We start from the raw sequence: 19,151 nt of genomic DNA on the forward strand, positions 1-19,151 counted from the left end.
TTTGCCAGCTCTCTGTTTGTCTTTTCGACTCACTTGTTTCCTGTTGGGGAACAGTTGTGACAGTTAATCAAGCCTGTGCACCGTTTGTAATCTCTCGCTCTTTCTTAATAGGAGTTCAGTCAAAGCTCAGATGAATGAGAGTTAAACGTCTCCCTACACTACGCATCACATTCTTGCAATCCTATCTCCTGACACTCAACAGTTTCAGTGGTTAAATAAAATGAAAAATAATAATCTTAGCATCTTATTATGGTTGCAAATGGATAATTCTGAAAAACTGTCATAATCTGCCCTGCTCATTCTACCAGGCTGTTTTCCTCTGTCTCATGTCTTTAATTCATGTTTTGTGTTTCCTGTTTTATTTTGTTACTTACCTCTCCTTTTGTTTCAGATCACTTCATTTCCTGCCTTTGTGTGTATTCTTCTAAGCTTTAATTGTCTGCCACGCTCTTACTAGATTCATCTGTCTCCCATAAGCCCTGCAGTCACCTCACCTCCAGCCCACTTGTTCTCACATCCCTAAATAGTATGTCTCTACATAATACAGCCCAGTTCTTTGTTGGTTTGTCTTCCTGTGCATTCCAATACCAGTACTACCATACTATTTATGTCAGGAAATCATTCAGTACGTCCCAATAAATGATATGTCAAATGAAGTATACCAGGATGTCCCACTGCCTCCGCTGCGTTTTGCAGAATGCAGGACGCATATCTATTATTTCAAACCCACAATCCTGTGGATATATGAGCACATTCTTTGCACCATAGCACATACTATGCTAGTGAACTACACACCTGTGTTTGTACCTGTACTCATAATTACCTGGGGCGACTGTGGCTCAGTGATAGAGCAGGGTCGTCCTTCAATCAGAGGATTGGCGGTTTGATCCCTGGCTCCGCTAGTCCATGTCGATTTGTCCTTAACAGCAAATGAATGGGTATGTTAGTTCGAGTTAGGCAGGTGCTAGCCCCTGTCATCACTGTATGAATGGTTGAATGATGACATGTACTGTTAAAGCACTTTGAGTGGTTAGAAGACTAGAATTGCGCTATACAAGTACAGTCCATAGTCTGTGAATTTAACCTTTCAAACTATTTTTTGCCAATTGTTCTTCCTGCGTTTGGCAGCTGTAACTGTTGCTTTTTGCCTTGTTATGTGTCTAACTCCGTAGTCTAATATTGTAGTTTGGTCTTCGTTCAGAAAACCGAACGGTTGCAGTTTTAAACCGTTGCAAACAAAACAAAACAAAAACACAACAAAAGCACTTGGTTAGGTTTGGGCAACTAAAGTACTTACGGGTCCTCCCCCATGTGCCAATTTCCACAAACATAATTTAAATGTATTTGTGATATGTCAAAAGCAAATGTTTTCCACGACAAAAAACGTTTTGAAACATGATTCACAGTGCAATTTTACAGTTTGGGAATCATTTTTTGGAGACAGGGCTTTAACCAAAGCCTGCTCGAACGTGATAGTCAATAATACTCTTGTCTACAATTTGAAACCAGAACACTTCTGGTATCAAAAACTTGTCTGGTTGCTGACAGATTAATCTGTATATTGAGATTAACATAATGCTAATCCTTTCCTGGGCACAGTCATCACCATCATTCTCTTTTTCCCTCAGTCTTCTCATCTTGTCACATATCTTTTCTTTTATTTGCATTCTAGCTCATAGGCTAATCTTCCAAAAATTCAGATTAAAAACATTTAAGCATCCAATAATTCATGAAAAATACAACACATGCATACATATATTTGCACATATACTAGCCTACATACAGATCACATACAACACCAATACAAACCTACTGGCAATGCAATACATCAATGTGATGATTACTAAATTTAGATAATAAAATCTTGCATCAACAATCCAACAGCCTACCATTCTTGAGTGAGTTATTGTATTGTCTGAAAATGAAAGTCCACCCCCTTCAGTTTTGAAGGTAGTATGGTAGTACATAATGATTTGTATGTCTTATTCTTATGTTAACTTGATGTTTATTACTTATCAATAACAGTGTACTTTCCAATTCATCAAACCATTTTTGCCATTTTCATCACTTTAAAAAAAAATATCTGTAATATGAGCTGTCCATGAAAGATTTGTTTTGTGCCGTAACTAACAATAATTTAACCTATGTAACCTATTTAAATTGAACATTGCCATATGTTAATACACTGCCATATGCTTTGTTGTTGTTGATGTTGTTTGAATACAGGGGTTCCATTTTCTTGAAGTACATATAATCATGTTTTTATCTTAATAGATAGATGTGCTTTTGAATTACCATTACTTAAATTGGTTCATTGGGATCTATTATTTTTATTTAGTTGGTTAGAAATGTGGTTATTTTCACTTGCTTGTGTCCGAGAGGATCAAATGGATACATTACAAGTCTTTTGTCTTATTTATAATTATTATGTCAATGATATCATACTCTGGATATTTACTACCAGGAAGTAAAACAAGAACTTCTCAATGAGTGAGTTGACATGGATATGAATAACCCGCTTACAATTGGGTTTTTGGAGTCTCCCGTTAATGTGTTAGCACATGTAAACACCATATTCCGTGATAAGCTCTTATCCTGTTGAGAACAACAAATATGTGAGCTGGTGAACTCCTAAAGAAAACCAGGATACTGTTTAACCTATACACCCTATCCCGGTTATTGAGCACCACTGACTTTCTGCACAGGTGTGGCTTCAACCAAGTGAGGTAACAGAAATACAAACAATGGCGGCCACAAAAGTATTTCACTTCTGGAGCGACAAAGAAACAGAGTCTTGTCTTTTCGAAAATGAAAGAGGCTGCCTATCCTCATCCATTGCTCCCCTGTCATAAAATATGGTATTGACAGTGACAAGCTGACAGCTGTGTGTAGCTGTTGTGCTTTCAGAAATAGCTCATTTTGTATTAGTGTGGGGTTTAGGGAGAGCGAGGTGGTGGATGCGCTCAGAGCAACAGCTGTCAGCGCTTGTAAAGATGTTACAATGACGATGGGATGTTATAATAAGCTCTTTAGAGTGATTGGAGTGGAAAAGGAATTGACAATTGTCAAGTAGTAGGAAATGTATAGTGTTTGATATTCCCTGTCGCTCTCATCTCTGATTGTGTAAACATATCAGCTCCTTTGCAAATAGAATGCATTTATCACTAATTGGGTTACTAGTAATAAATCTGTACATGGGGATGTGAATAACCCAATTTCTCTGTGCTCATGGAAACAATGTAATACAAAACTGCAATGTTTTCCTCCTTCTATGTCACCTATCAGTAATTCATTTGGGACATTATTATTCAGATTGGACATATGCCTTTGATTTAAAATAGTCAGCAAGTAATTAACAATGTCTACTGGTTTCGTTCTAACCTTTCCATCAACCTCCGCTAACAGGACTTTAACAGGACACTATTTGACCTATTAAGCAGACCATTTATTGTACGTATCTCTTTTGAATTATTTCTATATCCCTCAAAAGCTGTCTCATAATATGGTGTTTTTTTCTGGCAACTCAAAGACCGGGGGGATATACACAAATGTTAGCTGCTGCGATTATTGGAAAGTCTGTTATGCGTGAACAGACCTCATATCTGCCGCGGCCATTTCTATGTTCTCCCTCATTTCCATTTTATTCATTCCATGTCTTCCCATTCATGGAAGGTCTGCCGGCTCTGAGGTTTGAGACATTGGGAACAATTGAAAATAGAAGCTGGTGCTCAGAAAAAGGCATCATTGTCATGGCTCAATCCAGAGAATGGGATATGTTCCACACAACCCGATTGATTTTACAGCTAACCAAATTGGGTGTCATGATCAACTGGAAGGGGAACAGCCCCCTGCCATACCAACAAGTAGAGTATCTGGGTGCTATGCTCAACATGTGCAAGCGCCGGGCCACTCTGACAGATCACAGATAGATGGCCGTGCTGCAGGCAGTCTGCAACTGCAGCACGGTGTAACAATGACAATAACAATGGTGTTGACCGTCATGCAGGCACTGCAGTTTGTGGCAGCTGCCCATCAGGTGGTAACACTAGGACTCCTGCACATGACAGGTTGAGAAAGACTGGTCTGTCTGCACAGATTGAGCAGACCATTCTGGCACATGAGTGGGATCCATCATTGCTTGTTACAAGGGTGGATCCCCCATCCTATGCAGTTGGGTCTATTTTTTCCTTTTTGTAGTGTTTGGTGGATAGAGGGTTGTCTCATGCCGCTGTTAAATTGTATGCAGCAGCCATTTCTTCTTACCAAGAGGGTTTTAGTGACAAACCCTCTCGTGAATGATTGCTTGCAGGGGGTCTGGAGGCAACGCCCCGGTGATGCGGGCCCCCTTCCTCCGCTGCAATCTGCCATTAATGCTTGGGGCCTTGGTCAATCCATTAATGAGCCTCTGGAGCGCTCCTCTCTGAAGGTCAACACACCAAATCCCTCCTATATTGCCAAGAACTTAAAGAGTTCTTTCAAGTTGATGGTTATATAACCCGGATGTTTTTTGTCTTTCAGTACAATGCATGGACAGGAATTTAAAGTAGTTTCTCTGCTTTGCCCAGTTTGTGTGTTGGCATGTTATGTTGACGGCAAGGCCCACAACAGACACACTGAACAGCTGTTTGTGTGCTTCGGCAATGGTGAAGCCGATCAAGCCATATGGCTTTGTGAGTGCATCTCCCAAGCCAAAGCACACGTTATCAAAAGCTCGGTATCCTTAGAACATTTTTTAATTGTCATATATATATATATATATATATATATATATATATATATATATACTGCTGTTCAAAAGTTTGGAGTCATCTGTTATATTAATGTTTTTCATCTTTCCGTCAATAATGACTCTTTAAAGACAAAAATAATACACCAAATATATTATTTATATTTGAAATAGTTTGGGCTCCAAAAGAAGAAGAAATAAATTACTAAAACTCAGATACCCTTTGATTTTGAATTTGTTTTCCAGTCCAGAAAATCACAAGTGACCCTGGATTATTGTTGAACCCCAATGGTGGTTGCATTTGGGCTCTAAATAATGTCAACACTTTCACGGCTTACCACTGCTGTACCACTTGAGTTATTATGAATCCCACTGCACTTCCTGGCACCACCTGCACTGGGCAGCATTCAAGCACTAGGATTGGTCGCTGCCAGTGTCAGTGGGTATGTGTTTTTCTGTTAGCTATGTGTACTCAAACTTCTGTGTTGTTTTCCTTTGATGTGCACAGGTTAATTAACAAAGAGGCACTTGAAGGTTTAGTTGTTTGTGGGTTGCATTTTCCCTTTGTATGTTTTCTTTTTGGAATTGTCTGTTGCTATTTTTTTTACTAATCTTAGTAAGTATTTGTTTCACAGATATTTGTTTTTTGTTATTTTTAGGGTTTTGCCAACTAAATAGCTGTAAATTTAAACTGAAGTCAGGATTATTTTTGTTTGTTGGTGATATGGCACCAGTTGAGGCCGTTTCCTTAATATTGTGTCAGTCCTTGCTGGTTTATCTGTGATTGTGTATTTTTGTTTGTTTCCTGTGGCCTTTAATAATCAGAAGTTTCATGCCTGATTACTCTGGTTTATGTTCCTCCCTTTACCCTGGACTAAATAGGGATGTAACAGTACTGTACGGCGCCTTGAGTGCTCGGAAGACTAGAAAGGCCCAATATAAATGCCAAATAAATGCCAAGTCCATTTACCATATGTAAAATATTTCTAATGTCAATTTGGATATCCATGAGTGCAAGGCTAGTACATGCCTCTGTAGAATGTTAATACCTGCACTATAGTTTTATCCAGTTGGTTGTCTGCAGGCATTTATAAATGTATACAGTGATTGAGTGTAGACTTACTGCACAACATCAAAGGAATACTGAAGAAAATGTCCTAGCAGCATCAAAATCACAACATCCTAAGCTCAAACTTCCATTGGCGTGGCTATCAGTTACTGCAACTTCAGACCAAGACGTGATTAGTGGTGGCCCTGTCAAATTTAATGTGCATGTCTGGACGACATATTGGACTTTCTGAAGCCAACTCTCCCACTCAGAAAGTCAACTTGGAGGCCAAATCTCTGACATGGCACAATCACGAGGTCCTTATTGGAGTAGTCCATCGTCTTGATTGAGCTCAAGTTTCGCCAATGAGGCACCAGCCGGGGCCGGAGCTCCCTGGGGAATTAGCAGAGTGGGAAGGAAATACAATAAAATGTCAGGGCCAATTAAACTATAAATGCATTAGGTCGAGCTCACCCGTTGCTTGCCTTTCTGCAGCAAAAGGATTCTGGGAAAGTTGCTGCCACCAATTTTGCATAATGTGAAAATGCTGTAAGCCTTTGCTGCCTGGGTCAACATGCTGGACACCCGAGTCATTATGACCATTAATTCACCTCTCTAAGAAACCCAAGACATGGAAAGAATGAGTGATGTTTTAATGGAATGCAGAATTGGCATGATTCACAAACGTACTTAATTTCTCCTGTCAGCCATTGGCCATTGATGTAACATTTCAAAGTTGTAACACATTACTAATCATACAGGCACATCATAAGTGATAGACAAAGAACTAATCATAAATATGACTTTCTGGCTTCCATGACAGCGGATCAATTATTCGTCTGTGTGTATGCTGGCTCAGAGAGGAACAATGTTTATGATTGATGACTTTCTTAGTGGTCTGCTATAGTCCCAGTTCAAGGATATGGGAGCAAACTTCCTGATATTGTGAACGGTTCCATAATGGACCTATTATACAAATGCTTTCCTTACTAAACATAGCTGATCACTGAGCAGGGTAACTGGATCTGTCCACAATGACCAATGTGTTATACATGTGTCTACAGCAATTTGTATCCACCATGAAATGTTGAAAATGCCTGTTAAATCCTTATTTACTGATGTGGAACAGGGCTGAATAAACGAAAATGTCTCAATTACTTCAGCCTTGTTTTCGTCTGAATACAAATACAGATGTTTCATGTCTCCGCTGCTGTATTTTTGTAACTTTCCAAAACAAACATTCTAACGGCGGGTCCACACTGTAACTATGTCGCCAGTCAATTGCCGCGTGACCAGAAGCTTTACTGTTTGGACATTTCTCTGCTCGGACCAACACGCGATTCTGCCCCTCTGCTCTTTTATATAGAGCTAATCCCTCCACCCCTGTCTGTTTGTCTGCTTACTTATTTGTGTGTGTGTGTGTGTGTGTCTTGTTGTCACTCTCGCTCTTTTGTATAGACCCAACCGACAAATATGTGGAACATAAGTAGCCTACTTAATTAGAAAAACACAGTCACAAACAGCAGTAACACTAGGCTATTTCTAATAAATACAGTGGATGTGCAGATTTTGAAATTTGATCATGTGGGGTGGAAAAATGAGAGGAATGTTGAAACAGCCCAGGGAACAGCAGGGAGATGAGCAGGAAAATCTAAAACGTTGGCAAGCATTCAAGTTTAAGGCCAGGGTTCTCTGCCGGAAAATAGGGAGTTGCACCCTCTGGGTTGGGAGTGAGTCCCTGCCCCAAGTGAGGGAGTTCAAGTATCTCGGGGTCCTGATTACGAGTGAGGGTAAATTGGAGCGTGAGATGAACTTGCGGTTTGGTGTAGAGTCAGCAGTGATGCAGGCATTGTACCAGACGGTTGTGGGGAAGAGGAAGCTGAGCCAAAAGGCTACCAGTCCATCTGTGTCACCCCCTTGATCATGAGCTTTAGATCGGGACCAAAACAATGAGACCGCAGATAGCGACCGAAATGAGCTGATGCTGAGAAGAGCAGTGAGAGGGAATTTAAATGTGAAGTGATGAGGGAGATTATAGTCAAGTGACAATTTGCCAGTAAGATAAACTCCTTTCACAGTGCACTTGGTCATTTGATCCATTCATATAAATTATAAACATTTACCTTTTGTGAAGGTCTTGCTAATGCCATCTCACCTCCCTCTTCCATAAAGCTTACATGGTTTTGCTATTTATACATGTGACCTGACAGAAGGAGGAAATATTGGCTCAGCAGTAATGGCCATCGCTCGGAAAATGAACATATGCATCATCATGATATCATTTGCTGGCACTGGCCGCCCAACTCAGTTTTACTCAGAGAATAACTCAAACAGCTGAATCACATTCATTTTCTGCTTCCTGGAGTCCTCACTGCTCAGCCAAGGGAACTTTAGGTTAAACCATTTCTTCAACAACAGTAGAAGAGAAATACTGTGATTACATACCACTGTATTCACATTTTCCTATTTTTTCCAAATAATCTTTTGAATAATTTGAATCCGAAGAATAATTTTCTGATTTAAATATAAATATCCCCTATATTAACTTCCCTTACCAACAATTCCTTTTAACTAAATGACAAAAAACGTGACATCTCTCAAATCAACTCAAGATATTGCGTGAAACCTCTTGTCCAACGTATAAATATAAGTCAACAGAACACATCAAAAACTAGAAACGTGCACTCAGTAGAGTGCAGGTCTCCACCTATGTATGAGGTCAGATCAGTCTCAATATTAATGAATGCACACAGAAGGATTCACAAATGTACTTGCGATTTATATATAAATGACTCCACAAAAATATTTTTTCAATGCACACAAAAATAGCATTATCTACAAATTTAAGTCCACATCCATGAATATATGTACTTCAAACAAATTGAAAATACATCAACAACATATTTGGATGTTGTTACATTTATATACAAACTGTTGAACTTGCATTTGCAAACCGCTTGTCATGTGTGAACTTCACTGCATTTGTGTGAGGGTATCTTGAGACTCCCCTGACATTGCTTGATTCACAAATGCATTTTTTCCAACAGGGAATTATCTGTAGCCAATCAGATGTGTTCTCCACAAGGGTGTACTCTTACATCATACCAAGGACAGGAACGGGGTGGAAAGTGAAAGGAGGAAACTAGCCAGACAGCTAACGTTAGCTTTGTTGGTCCAGACATTTGAGTTTTTCACCCGAGCTAAGTGTTGAAACAATCAAACATGGGCAGACAAGTCTGCAAAGATCCCCAAAAGAATGCAAACAAAGGGATACAGCGACTGTATTGAAGGTTACATCCACAATGTTGAAGGAATACCCCAGCACCTGGCGTGTTAACATAACTATTTGACATTGGCTAAGTTAAGTTAACAACTAACTTACTTACTTAAAGTTGTCATACAGAATCAATGCCTTGGTTGATCACTGTCAATTTGACAATTAATTATTTTGTCAGAAAAGACATGACCAGGCTGTATTAGTTTGATATATTAGTAATATGACTGCAGGCTAACACTAGCTAGCATTTGCTAATGCTAGCATTAGCTATGTGTTTGTTTGCCAGATGATATTTGTGACATTGCCACAAGTGCTACCCTCAACTTTGACTGAAATCGAAACAAAAACACGGTAGACACAGTAGACATGATCGGCCTGTACTAGTGTGATATATACGTGATATGATAGCTGAGCGAAGTGTGTCAACGCTTTCACAGCTTGCCACTGCTGTGCCACACCCACGAGAGGTCCTTGAGCATACAACAATTTTTTTTCTGCAGATGGGTCCAGTAGTATGCGAGATTAGTTGCGGACAGACAGGTTGAAACACATGACCAAATGCATGATCTCTTATAACTGGCTTATAAAGGCTTATAACTGCTAAAGATAACAATACACAGCTTTTAAAATTATTCTACACTATGATTATTACACTATAAGTGTGTTTATCTGGTAATGAAAAGAAATACATGCTTTTAACAAATCACAACATCAATAGCCACAGTAGACTGACTGTTTAGTAAACCTGCAGAATTAATTTCACTTCTTACACACAAATACTTGGTTGCGTTTAGAGTGATACAAAAGTACAAACTGTAGCTGTAGCACCAAACCAGGGGCAGTATTGGAAACCTCCTGATTTACTTGAGGAGGAATGGATCCACACATTACTTATGAAAGCTATATTAAGCTTCCAGATCTAGTCTTTAAAAAAATGATATTTGGAAGAGAAATTATTAAATCTGGAAGTTTCCAAACTAGATGTGCCAATGATGCTTTTGGAAGGTAGATACTTGATTTGGAAGGGAAGTTAATTTGGGGAGCTATTTCTTGTTAGTGTTGCACAGTAACAAATGGAGAGTGAAAGTCCCAGTGAAGTAATTTTACAGGTTTAATCAGCTGTGTGGCCTTTTTCTTTGGAATGGTAAACAAGCTAGGGTGCACCTTCAAAAACTTCTAAAATAGGGGAGACCATGGTGGTTTAGGTATATCGAACCTATATACTTCTGTATCCTGATGGCGAAAATGCAGACAGAGCTAACAGTGAGGGGGAACCCGAGGGTAGGTGCTAAGCTTCCACTACGACTCCTTTGCCACTATATTAACATTGAGAATGTCAAATACAGCTCCTTTTAAGGGAGTTTGGAAGAAGTCTGCAAAGATCCTTGACTTTGACCCCTTCCTGAATATGGCCTGTGGTATATGGTACAATCTTTGCCTTCGTATTGGTAAATCACCCTTCTATTGGAAAGAATGAATGCAAGGCAATTGCAGTGCTCGGTGACCTTTACATAGAGCAGAATCTCAAAATCTTTCAACGACTTACAGGCTGAATTGCACAAACAACAATACTGCCAATATGTACACATTCATAATTTGCTGAAATCAACTCCTCGGCCCCCCAAAATGCAGAGAACCCCACTTTTGTAATCTCAAACTATACAGTAAGAGCCATGAAGCATCACTTAACTATTCTATGCTACTACAAAAAATATAGCACTGTCAGACCCTTGAAAACTGTATGGTAAACAGATTCAGGAATTACATTTACAGAAAAAGAATGGGTCAACATTCCATGCAACATAAAGTGCATGGCATGTGATATTGGCACAATTTAGGATTAGAAACAGAATGTATTGGACTGATGTCCAAAAGTCCAGTATTTGGGGCACTACCATAGAATGTGGATTAACGTACCCTCATCAGGTCTAGATTGTATACTGTAGGTTGAAGCTTAAAAGTGACCCTGGATGCTGAAATTGCCCTGATGAGGGTACGTTAATCCACATTCTATGGTACTGCCCCAAATACTGGACTTTTGGACATCAGTTCATGATGATATAAAGGGAAATATTGGCAGAGAAGTCCACTCATGCATTTGCTTATTTCTTTTAAGGGATCCGTTGACCCTGAAAGACACAATTCCATCTATCTACACTGACTATTATGTTAGCCAGGAGACTGCTTCAGTGGAAATCAGCTCATGGACCATCAATCACAGACTGACATTATCTGCTTCATCGGGTGGCATAATATGAATGGATATCCTTCTCCTTGCTGAACAGGATAGAAAGATAGTATTTGAAATGGGAAATATTTCTTTACTGCATTTATGGCCTTCAAAGACAAACTTATGGCTTAGCTTAGGTGGTATGGTCATTAGCACTGTCACCTGACAGTAAGACGGGCAGGGGTTTGAATCCGTGGACCAGCTCTTCTGTGTGGAGTTTGCATTTTCTACCTGTGATAGCGAGGGTTTTCTCTGGAATCTCTGGCTTCCAAAGAGGCCAAAGACATGCAGGTAAGGTTCATTGATAACTCTAAATTGCCGGCAGGTGTGATTGTTTGTCTCTGTCTTTGTTACAGCCCTGCTATAACCCTGCCTTCCCCCTTTGTCAGCTGGGATCAGCTTCAGACCCTGCAACAATAAATAGAATAAGCAGTTACAGAGGATGGATTGATGGCTTTGCTGCCTTCCATGCAAACACACATCCATACATATTTTACTTGTATTTATATTTAGATTTTTCCTAATCTAGATAATGTATTGTCCCCCAAACATAAAGTTTGTGTATATTCTTGAATTTCAAACATTCAATAAAATCAAGCAAGTACACATGTTTGTTTCCTATGACATGTCTCATGTAGGTTGGCACTCTAGGATTTTTTGTTTTGTTTTGAACATTTTCATGTCTCATATCAACCATATTGCCTTGACATTGGATTCTGCCAATCCCCATTCTCTGAATGTTTTATTCTTTCAATATACATGCATGGAAACCACAATGTATTTCAATTTTGGTTCAAGGCAACTCCACCAATTTCTTTGTTGAGTTGTATGAAGCTCTAGTGTAAGTTCAGTTAGGATGACTTTTTGCATGCTTAGGCCTGTAGTTTCTTCCTCATACATCTGCCATCTCCTCCTCTCACACATGCTCACTCATTATTTCCTTGCTGTCATTATTTGGGGCTGTCAATCATGATATCAGCTGTTCTTTCCAATAGCACAGTGGCACACCTACATTGTTAGCCTATTATCTTGCCGCTATCTCTTTTTGAATACGATTGTCTTTCTGTCTTTAGTACGCTCATGTTGCTGGACTACACAGGGGGGATTTATCTTCCTTGATCCTGCTCAGGGCAGCGCCCCATCTCCCTGAATCTAAAAGCATACAGACCCTGTCAAGACTTTATCATCATGCATCTGTTTATGATAAACAATTATCTTTTCTTCATCTTACTTGACTCTTCTGATTGAAATAAACCCGTTTGTGTCACCAGAGGGAGATTTTTTTTTTTTTAAACCTGTTGATTGTGAATCTGACAATGTTATTGGAGTACGATGCTAAATCACAGGATTACTGTTGGATAAGATAATAGGAACATTGTTTTAGGTAACAAACAGTAATTTTAGGTCTTAGATGGCCCGCAAACTCTGGTCACCTACCTGAAAGTTGAACGCGTTACACATCCACCCATCACTCATCTAAACCTCCCATTTCGCTCTGCTACATGAAGGGCACACTGCTTCTGGAATGTGTTCGACACATTCTACTGTCCTGCATAATCATCCAATATGAATATAATTCCTGAACTGTTTTAGACACCTTCTAACTTAATCTCACATTCATTATTCAGTCCATTGCTTGTGTCCAATACTGAGTGAAATTCTGCAATCATGGTATATTTAACTTGTGTTGCAATTTAAATTCTAAAATGGCCCTCTCTGGCTTGATAGAGCTTGGAAGCCTTTTTAGCTTCATACCCTACAATAATAACAAAATAACTGTAAACTGCATAAAGTAGCACAACAACATGATCTACATCTGCAAAGGGTTTGACAAATCCTACTGTGTGTTGTGCTGCCAGTAGCCTCAACAGTTTAAAAGCTTTATGGAAGGGCACCGAGGCTCGATGCCTAAGATGGAGTCAAAAAAGCTTTTGTTTGATGTAGGGTTAATGTGTGACAGACACATTAGAAGAAAAAGCACTCTTATCATGCTCATTGCCAGTGAGAGGAGTATCACTATGGGCTGATGACAAGAAGCATTAGTGTGCTTTCTACAGTGCTGGTCAGCTAGAAGCCCCCTAAACGCATCAACTTAACAAGCAATACAAGAAAGAAGCAGACGGACTGCGGTGTTTTCGAAGGCATTCATACACGCTTTTATAACTTGCAGGCTAGACTATTAGCTGTTCATTTTTATATTACAAGGCAGTAAATGGCCTTGCCTCAGACTACCCCTAAGTATTGCTTTTTGTTTATGAACCAGTAAGGCCCCTCAGATTATTTGGTACTTCTTTTTTAGTTGTTCTACAAAGCAGAACAAAAACATTTGGTGATGCTGCTTTTAGCCATTGTGCTCTGTATGTTGGAAAAGCCTTCCAGACAATCTGAGAGATGTTGAAAATATGGATATTTTTAAACAGAAACCAAAAACCCATCTATTCAATCTGGCTTTTACGTAGTGTTTTTTGATTTTATGTTTTTTATTTTTGTTGCTTATCATTCAATCAGATTTTACACAGTGTCTTGTGTTTTAATTCTATCCTTTTAGGATTTATAGATAATTTATTTCACCCCCATTTTACTCTATTTCACATTTTACTGTTTCCTCCATTTTCAATGTGTTTTACTTTTTTGTGTTAATTATTTGAGAAGCATTTGGAATTGCATTTGATTTGTTTAAGAGGTGTTGTATAAATAATACTTGGGGCCAGCAGGCAGTTAACTTAGCTTAAAGAGGGGGATTAGTTAGCTGGGCTGTGTTTGAAGATACAAACAATTGAGCCCTGCAAAGATATAACAAAAAAAAACTTTTAGATATCTCTTTGTTGGGGTTAACATCAAGATGTAACATGAAATCCGTACAAAAAATGACAGGTGTCAAACTATTCATTATGTCATATTGGGCTTAAAGCGTTTTTGTCTGGAGCGAGGGTGTTTTTAACCTAGCTTAGCATAAGACTGGAAGCATAGGGAAAACATATAATAATGCTGGGCAACGATTACAATTTTTAATCGCATGATTTTTTTTTTTGATTTTTTTTTTCGATTAATCGCATTGTTATGCTCAAAATTCATTCAAAAGTAGTATATTGCGCACTTTTATTATAAAAGTACTTTATTTTGAAAAACACTTTAAACAAATCAGGTTCTTTTTAACAGCAGTATTCCCTTTACACAGTATCAGTTATATCACAGTTATAATGATTCTGATAATAGATATTCAGCCGGTGTTCACAACTTTATCTTCATGTGTGTAAGAGATGCAATTTCTTTATGTTTGTTAAATTCTCAGTAGCGATAACTAAATGATATGCTTATTATACATATTCCAAATAAATACACTTTAAAAACACTTAAATTAATCATTTATTTATTTATTTTTGGTGTATTTTGGTCAGACATATGCAACGCTGATTACCGTGTAATATGTGTGGTATTTATTATAAATGTACGGTGGTACATAGAGGGTGATAAGAAGCCGTACTTGGAGGGACTTAGGACCCAGGGGAATGTAGGTGAAGGAAACAGGAAGAGACGGAAGAGATGCCACACAAACATCTGTTCACCACTCGCTGCCTGGATCTTGTGTTAAAAATGTCCGCTTAAATAAACCCCAAGCATGAATAATGTAATGAATGCATGAATAATGTAAATGGCATAATAACACAAATAAATGTGAGCTTTGTTAATATGTGTACATATCATTGTATATGTTACTGGTAAATGCTGAAACGAATCTTACTCAAATTGAAAATATTCAGGTTCGCCTTTATTTATGTTTTGCCTAAAAATCACTTTTATTGATTTGAAATGATGCAGACAAAGGCTTAAAATCTCCCAAATCATATCACAACACGTCAGCAGTCCTTTTTAAAAAAGAATTGGCTTTGATAGAGTGAAGTATGCCTGTGAAATCAAGGCCGGTGTACAGGTTAGCTGAGGTCAGCCAACGTCAATTCTGATTTTGGAAGCAAAAGATATCGCTGTTTTATTGTACTTTTGTATACGATATAACTATATATTTCATTTCTTTTATCACTAATAGTGTTCAATCTATCTAATACAGCAGTTTTGCATTATTTTGAGAGCCTGGGCCATATAAAAACCTGTAAAACATGGCTCATTTTCGTCTGAATTTCAGTTTTACGGGATGCAATTGAACCTCACACAGCCTGTGATTGGCCGATTTGCGCATTTCTTACAGATCTGAATCGGGAAGAGTCTGGGCAGTGTAGTGATATGTTCTTTGAGTTGTTTGACAGAATTTTAAGCCAATAAAATAATCGAAATTTGAAAACAGATGAGCTCAACATCTGAAGGAGAAAAACAAAAACATGAGTCATTAGATCTTGACCTGTTCAAGATGCAAAGACAAAAATCGACTTTTACTGTGCTGATATCCCACTTTGGCACAACACCATGCTGGATTGACCAGGACCATCATTTGCTAAGACTGTGTTACAGCAGTGTGGAAGAGGCAAACCAGGACATCACTGAAAAGTCCAGGAAGACAAACGGGTTTAGAATGAATGTGCTTTTCATTATTGAGGAATTGCTACTGGTTCTAATCAGAATTTTGGAGTTGTTGTGACTGAATCATGAATGAATTTGATTAAGGGACATCTGGTGGTTTTTTAGGCTTTTATCTTTGATGAGCATGGTATGTGTGTGGCAATAGAATAGTAAACTTGGTTTGATCACACATTTACAGAGAAGAAAGAGGACACTTTTGTCCTACATTTAGAGAATTGCATTGTTGCATGTTCTTTGTTATATCTCTGCCAAGACTGCATACAACAAAGACTGACACAGATACACTCTGGGCAAGGCCGGTAATATACTCGATCAAACAAGGCTGCGTTCTCTCTAGAAAACGGGCTGATCTTCCACTAAGTAAGCTTTGATGAATGCAGCAACTCCTCGTGCAAAATTGCCAACTGCATGCTATCCATACACCGACATGAAATTGAATATTAGACACTTAAATAATGTAAAATGACAAGCTTGTAACGTTAATATTCAGACGGCGTAAGTGATTAGTTAGTCAAAATATTTAGATGAATGAAGAATGAAGTTTGTTTTTATTTATTTTCATTTTCTCTGTTCTTAAAGTTTCTATGCTCTAGTCAGAGCATTAATAAAGAACTATTAGCTATGCACAAATATATCTGAGTAATGTCTACTGAGAAGAGAATGACATCTCTCTCCATCTGTATGTGTTCCAAATTGAGCGTTATGCTTTGCTTTACAGAGCCGGGCCAGCTGTGTGTACTTTTTGGTGCATGTCAGTGAGTGTGTCCTAACCGGCCAGCTCGTGGCTGTCCGCTGTTCACTGCGCTCATGCGGCAGTTACAAATAATAACAGTACCCTCACTGATGGCTGAAGTATTGTAAGCGTAGCGCCAACCCTCAGGTAAACACTGCTAGCTTTGTCAGCACTGTTGCCGCTGTCTGCACGGTTAGCGTTGTTAGCGCTGTTAGCCCTGTTATATTTAGCCTCGCCAAGCGTTAAGACAAAGAAGACATTCATGTGTCTTTTGTTTAAGCTAACTTTCTTTCTAAGCTACACATCCACTTTAAAAACAGGTATTTTAGTGGCTGTAATTATGAAAATGAATGAAAGATTCGGTAGTTAGGATCAGGACTAATGTTGATTACAAAAAAAACGTGAAAGTGGAAAATAATGTTAATATATAGCAGTTATAGCAGTTTTAGTAGGGGAAAACAATGCATTTAATCAATGTTGTTTGATTGGCATTTAGTATATGGAATTTATTCATTTTTAGTGTTTTTTTAAAGTTAAAAAACAGTGTTATCAGCTCAAAAACTGTCATTGAAAGGGTGGACATTGATTTATAGTATTTTAAAGCATGGAAGGGGACAATGTTTTCCTCGAAGGTATACCAAGAAATAGTAATGCATGAAAATTATTGTTGTTGCCAATCATTGACATATTCCTGACTGAAAGAAAAACAATCCCCTCTCCCCCTCCAGGATTTTACATACAAAAAAAATAGAATAATGTTTGGTGTTATATTTGTTAAAAAACAACAGTGGCATTATGTAAACAAACCTTGCTGATTTTGAAGGCTTGAAATTCTGAAAATGAATGAATATTTGGTAGTTATGATCAGGACTGATGTAGGTTGAAAAATGTATTTAGTGAAAGTGAAATTAAATGAGTATATAATGTTTTTATGGCAGTATTTTGACACTGACATTGTTGTCCTCTAACGACACTAGAGCAGAAGGGTTTTAGTTGAGTTTAAGCCAGTTAGCCAGTACTGTTCATTTGCACTACTGTTCTATAAGTGATTTCTAACCTCAACACCTTGACCTTTGCACCTCCTCCCAGAGGAGATGGGCATTGTTGGACACCACACATTTCCTCCCATTTTCTCATGACTCCCATCCGTTCTCACACTCACGCAGACCCTTGAGTCTCATGTCTTCAGGGGTTTCAGCAGCTATTTTTGCCCTCATCTACCTCTACAGACCTTCAATGGATGAAGAGTTATACACCACCTTGAATGAGGGGGAATCTCATATTTAGGGGAAGAAATCAGCAGTGATGTAAATGGCCTACTGCCCACATCCCAAAGAAATACAGTCAGCACTAATTTCCACACTGTGCATTGTTGCTGCTCTGCTGTAAATGAGTCTTGTGGGAAATGTGTTGGCCAAACAATACAATTGGAACTAAACTCCTCAATGTTGTTGCAATCAACTGTATATGACACCAATCATCTTATTTAGTGGCCTAGGTGTCAACTGTCCATTGACTGTCAAGATATTTGACCGGGATAGATCAATATATGTTTCAATATTTAAATAAATATCATATATCCAGTCATCTGATATGCTGGAGGTTTCTGCTTGACCACAGCTGCAGCTGCAAGATCCTTTTTTGTTTTATTGCACCATTTCTCTAGGTCAATAATTTTGTGAATTCTGTATATATATATATATCGTATATGCAAATAAAAAATGTAAAAAAGGGTGGAAAAACTTCAGTGTCCCATAATGTTTAAATGCTACTAAGACAATTCATTTGGAGGGAAACAAAAGTACTTTTCATTTTCATTTTTAAGCTGAATTTAGGAAAGTTTATTCTAAAATGTACCTAGGTATCAGTATCAATGCCTTCAAAAACCCCACAAACTCAAATTTGTGACCGCTGAGTGCTGGTCTCATATGATCGTTTACTGTGACTGAAACCAGAGCAGCCACAATAATGGCATAACTGATCACTGGCAATCTTTTCTCTGTTGCTGCCTTCCAAGCTTCCACTGCCATGAGAAATATTTCCAAAACAGAAAAGCAATCTTGGTTCTATATTATCTTTATTTGGAGCCCAGCAGGTCATTTTTGCCCCAGGGCCCTGTAAGGTTTTATGCAACCATGTCCATAACTGTTTTATTCATTCACAGCTTATAGTTTTGCAATAATTCCCCCCAAAAACTGACACAAGCTTATTTTCATATGGGCTCTGATGTGCTACAGTCCATCTGAAAACATAAGTCTCTTTTAAGGAAGATTTGTGTCAAAGGAATATTCTTTTTTTACTGCAGAATCACACAAGTTAATTGAATTGACGTATGCAACTCACAGGAGTTTTGTGGCTATGATATTGTAGGCAGGAAATAACACCTGAGGCTGACCTCAGACGCAAAACTCAAATGGTTAAATTTCCATCACATGGCTACAGCCACCCAGTGTAGTAAGTAGGCCAAATGTTATGTGTGGCAAGAGGGAGGGTCTTGGTGTCCAAAATATTTCTAGTAATTGTATAAGCCTGCACACACACTTTAATTTATCATCACAACTGAACCCCTTACAACTGACTCACGGGACAAAATGGGACATAATG

The sequence above is a fragment of the Pholis gunnellus genome (assembly GCF_910591455.1).
Source record: "Pholis gunnellus genome assembly, chromosome: 9".
Taxonomy (NCBI): Eukaryota; Metazoa; Chordata; class Actinopteri; order Perciformes; family Pholidae; genus Pholis; species Pholis gunnellus.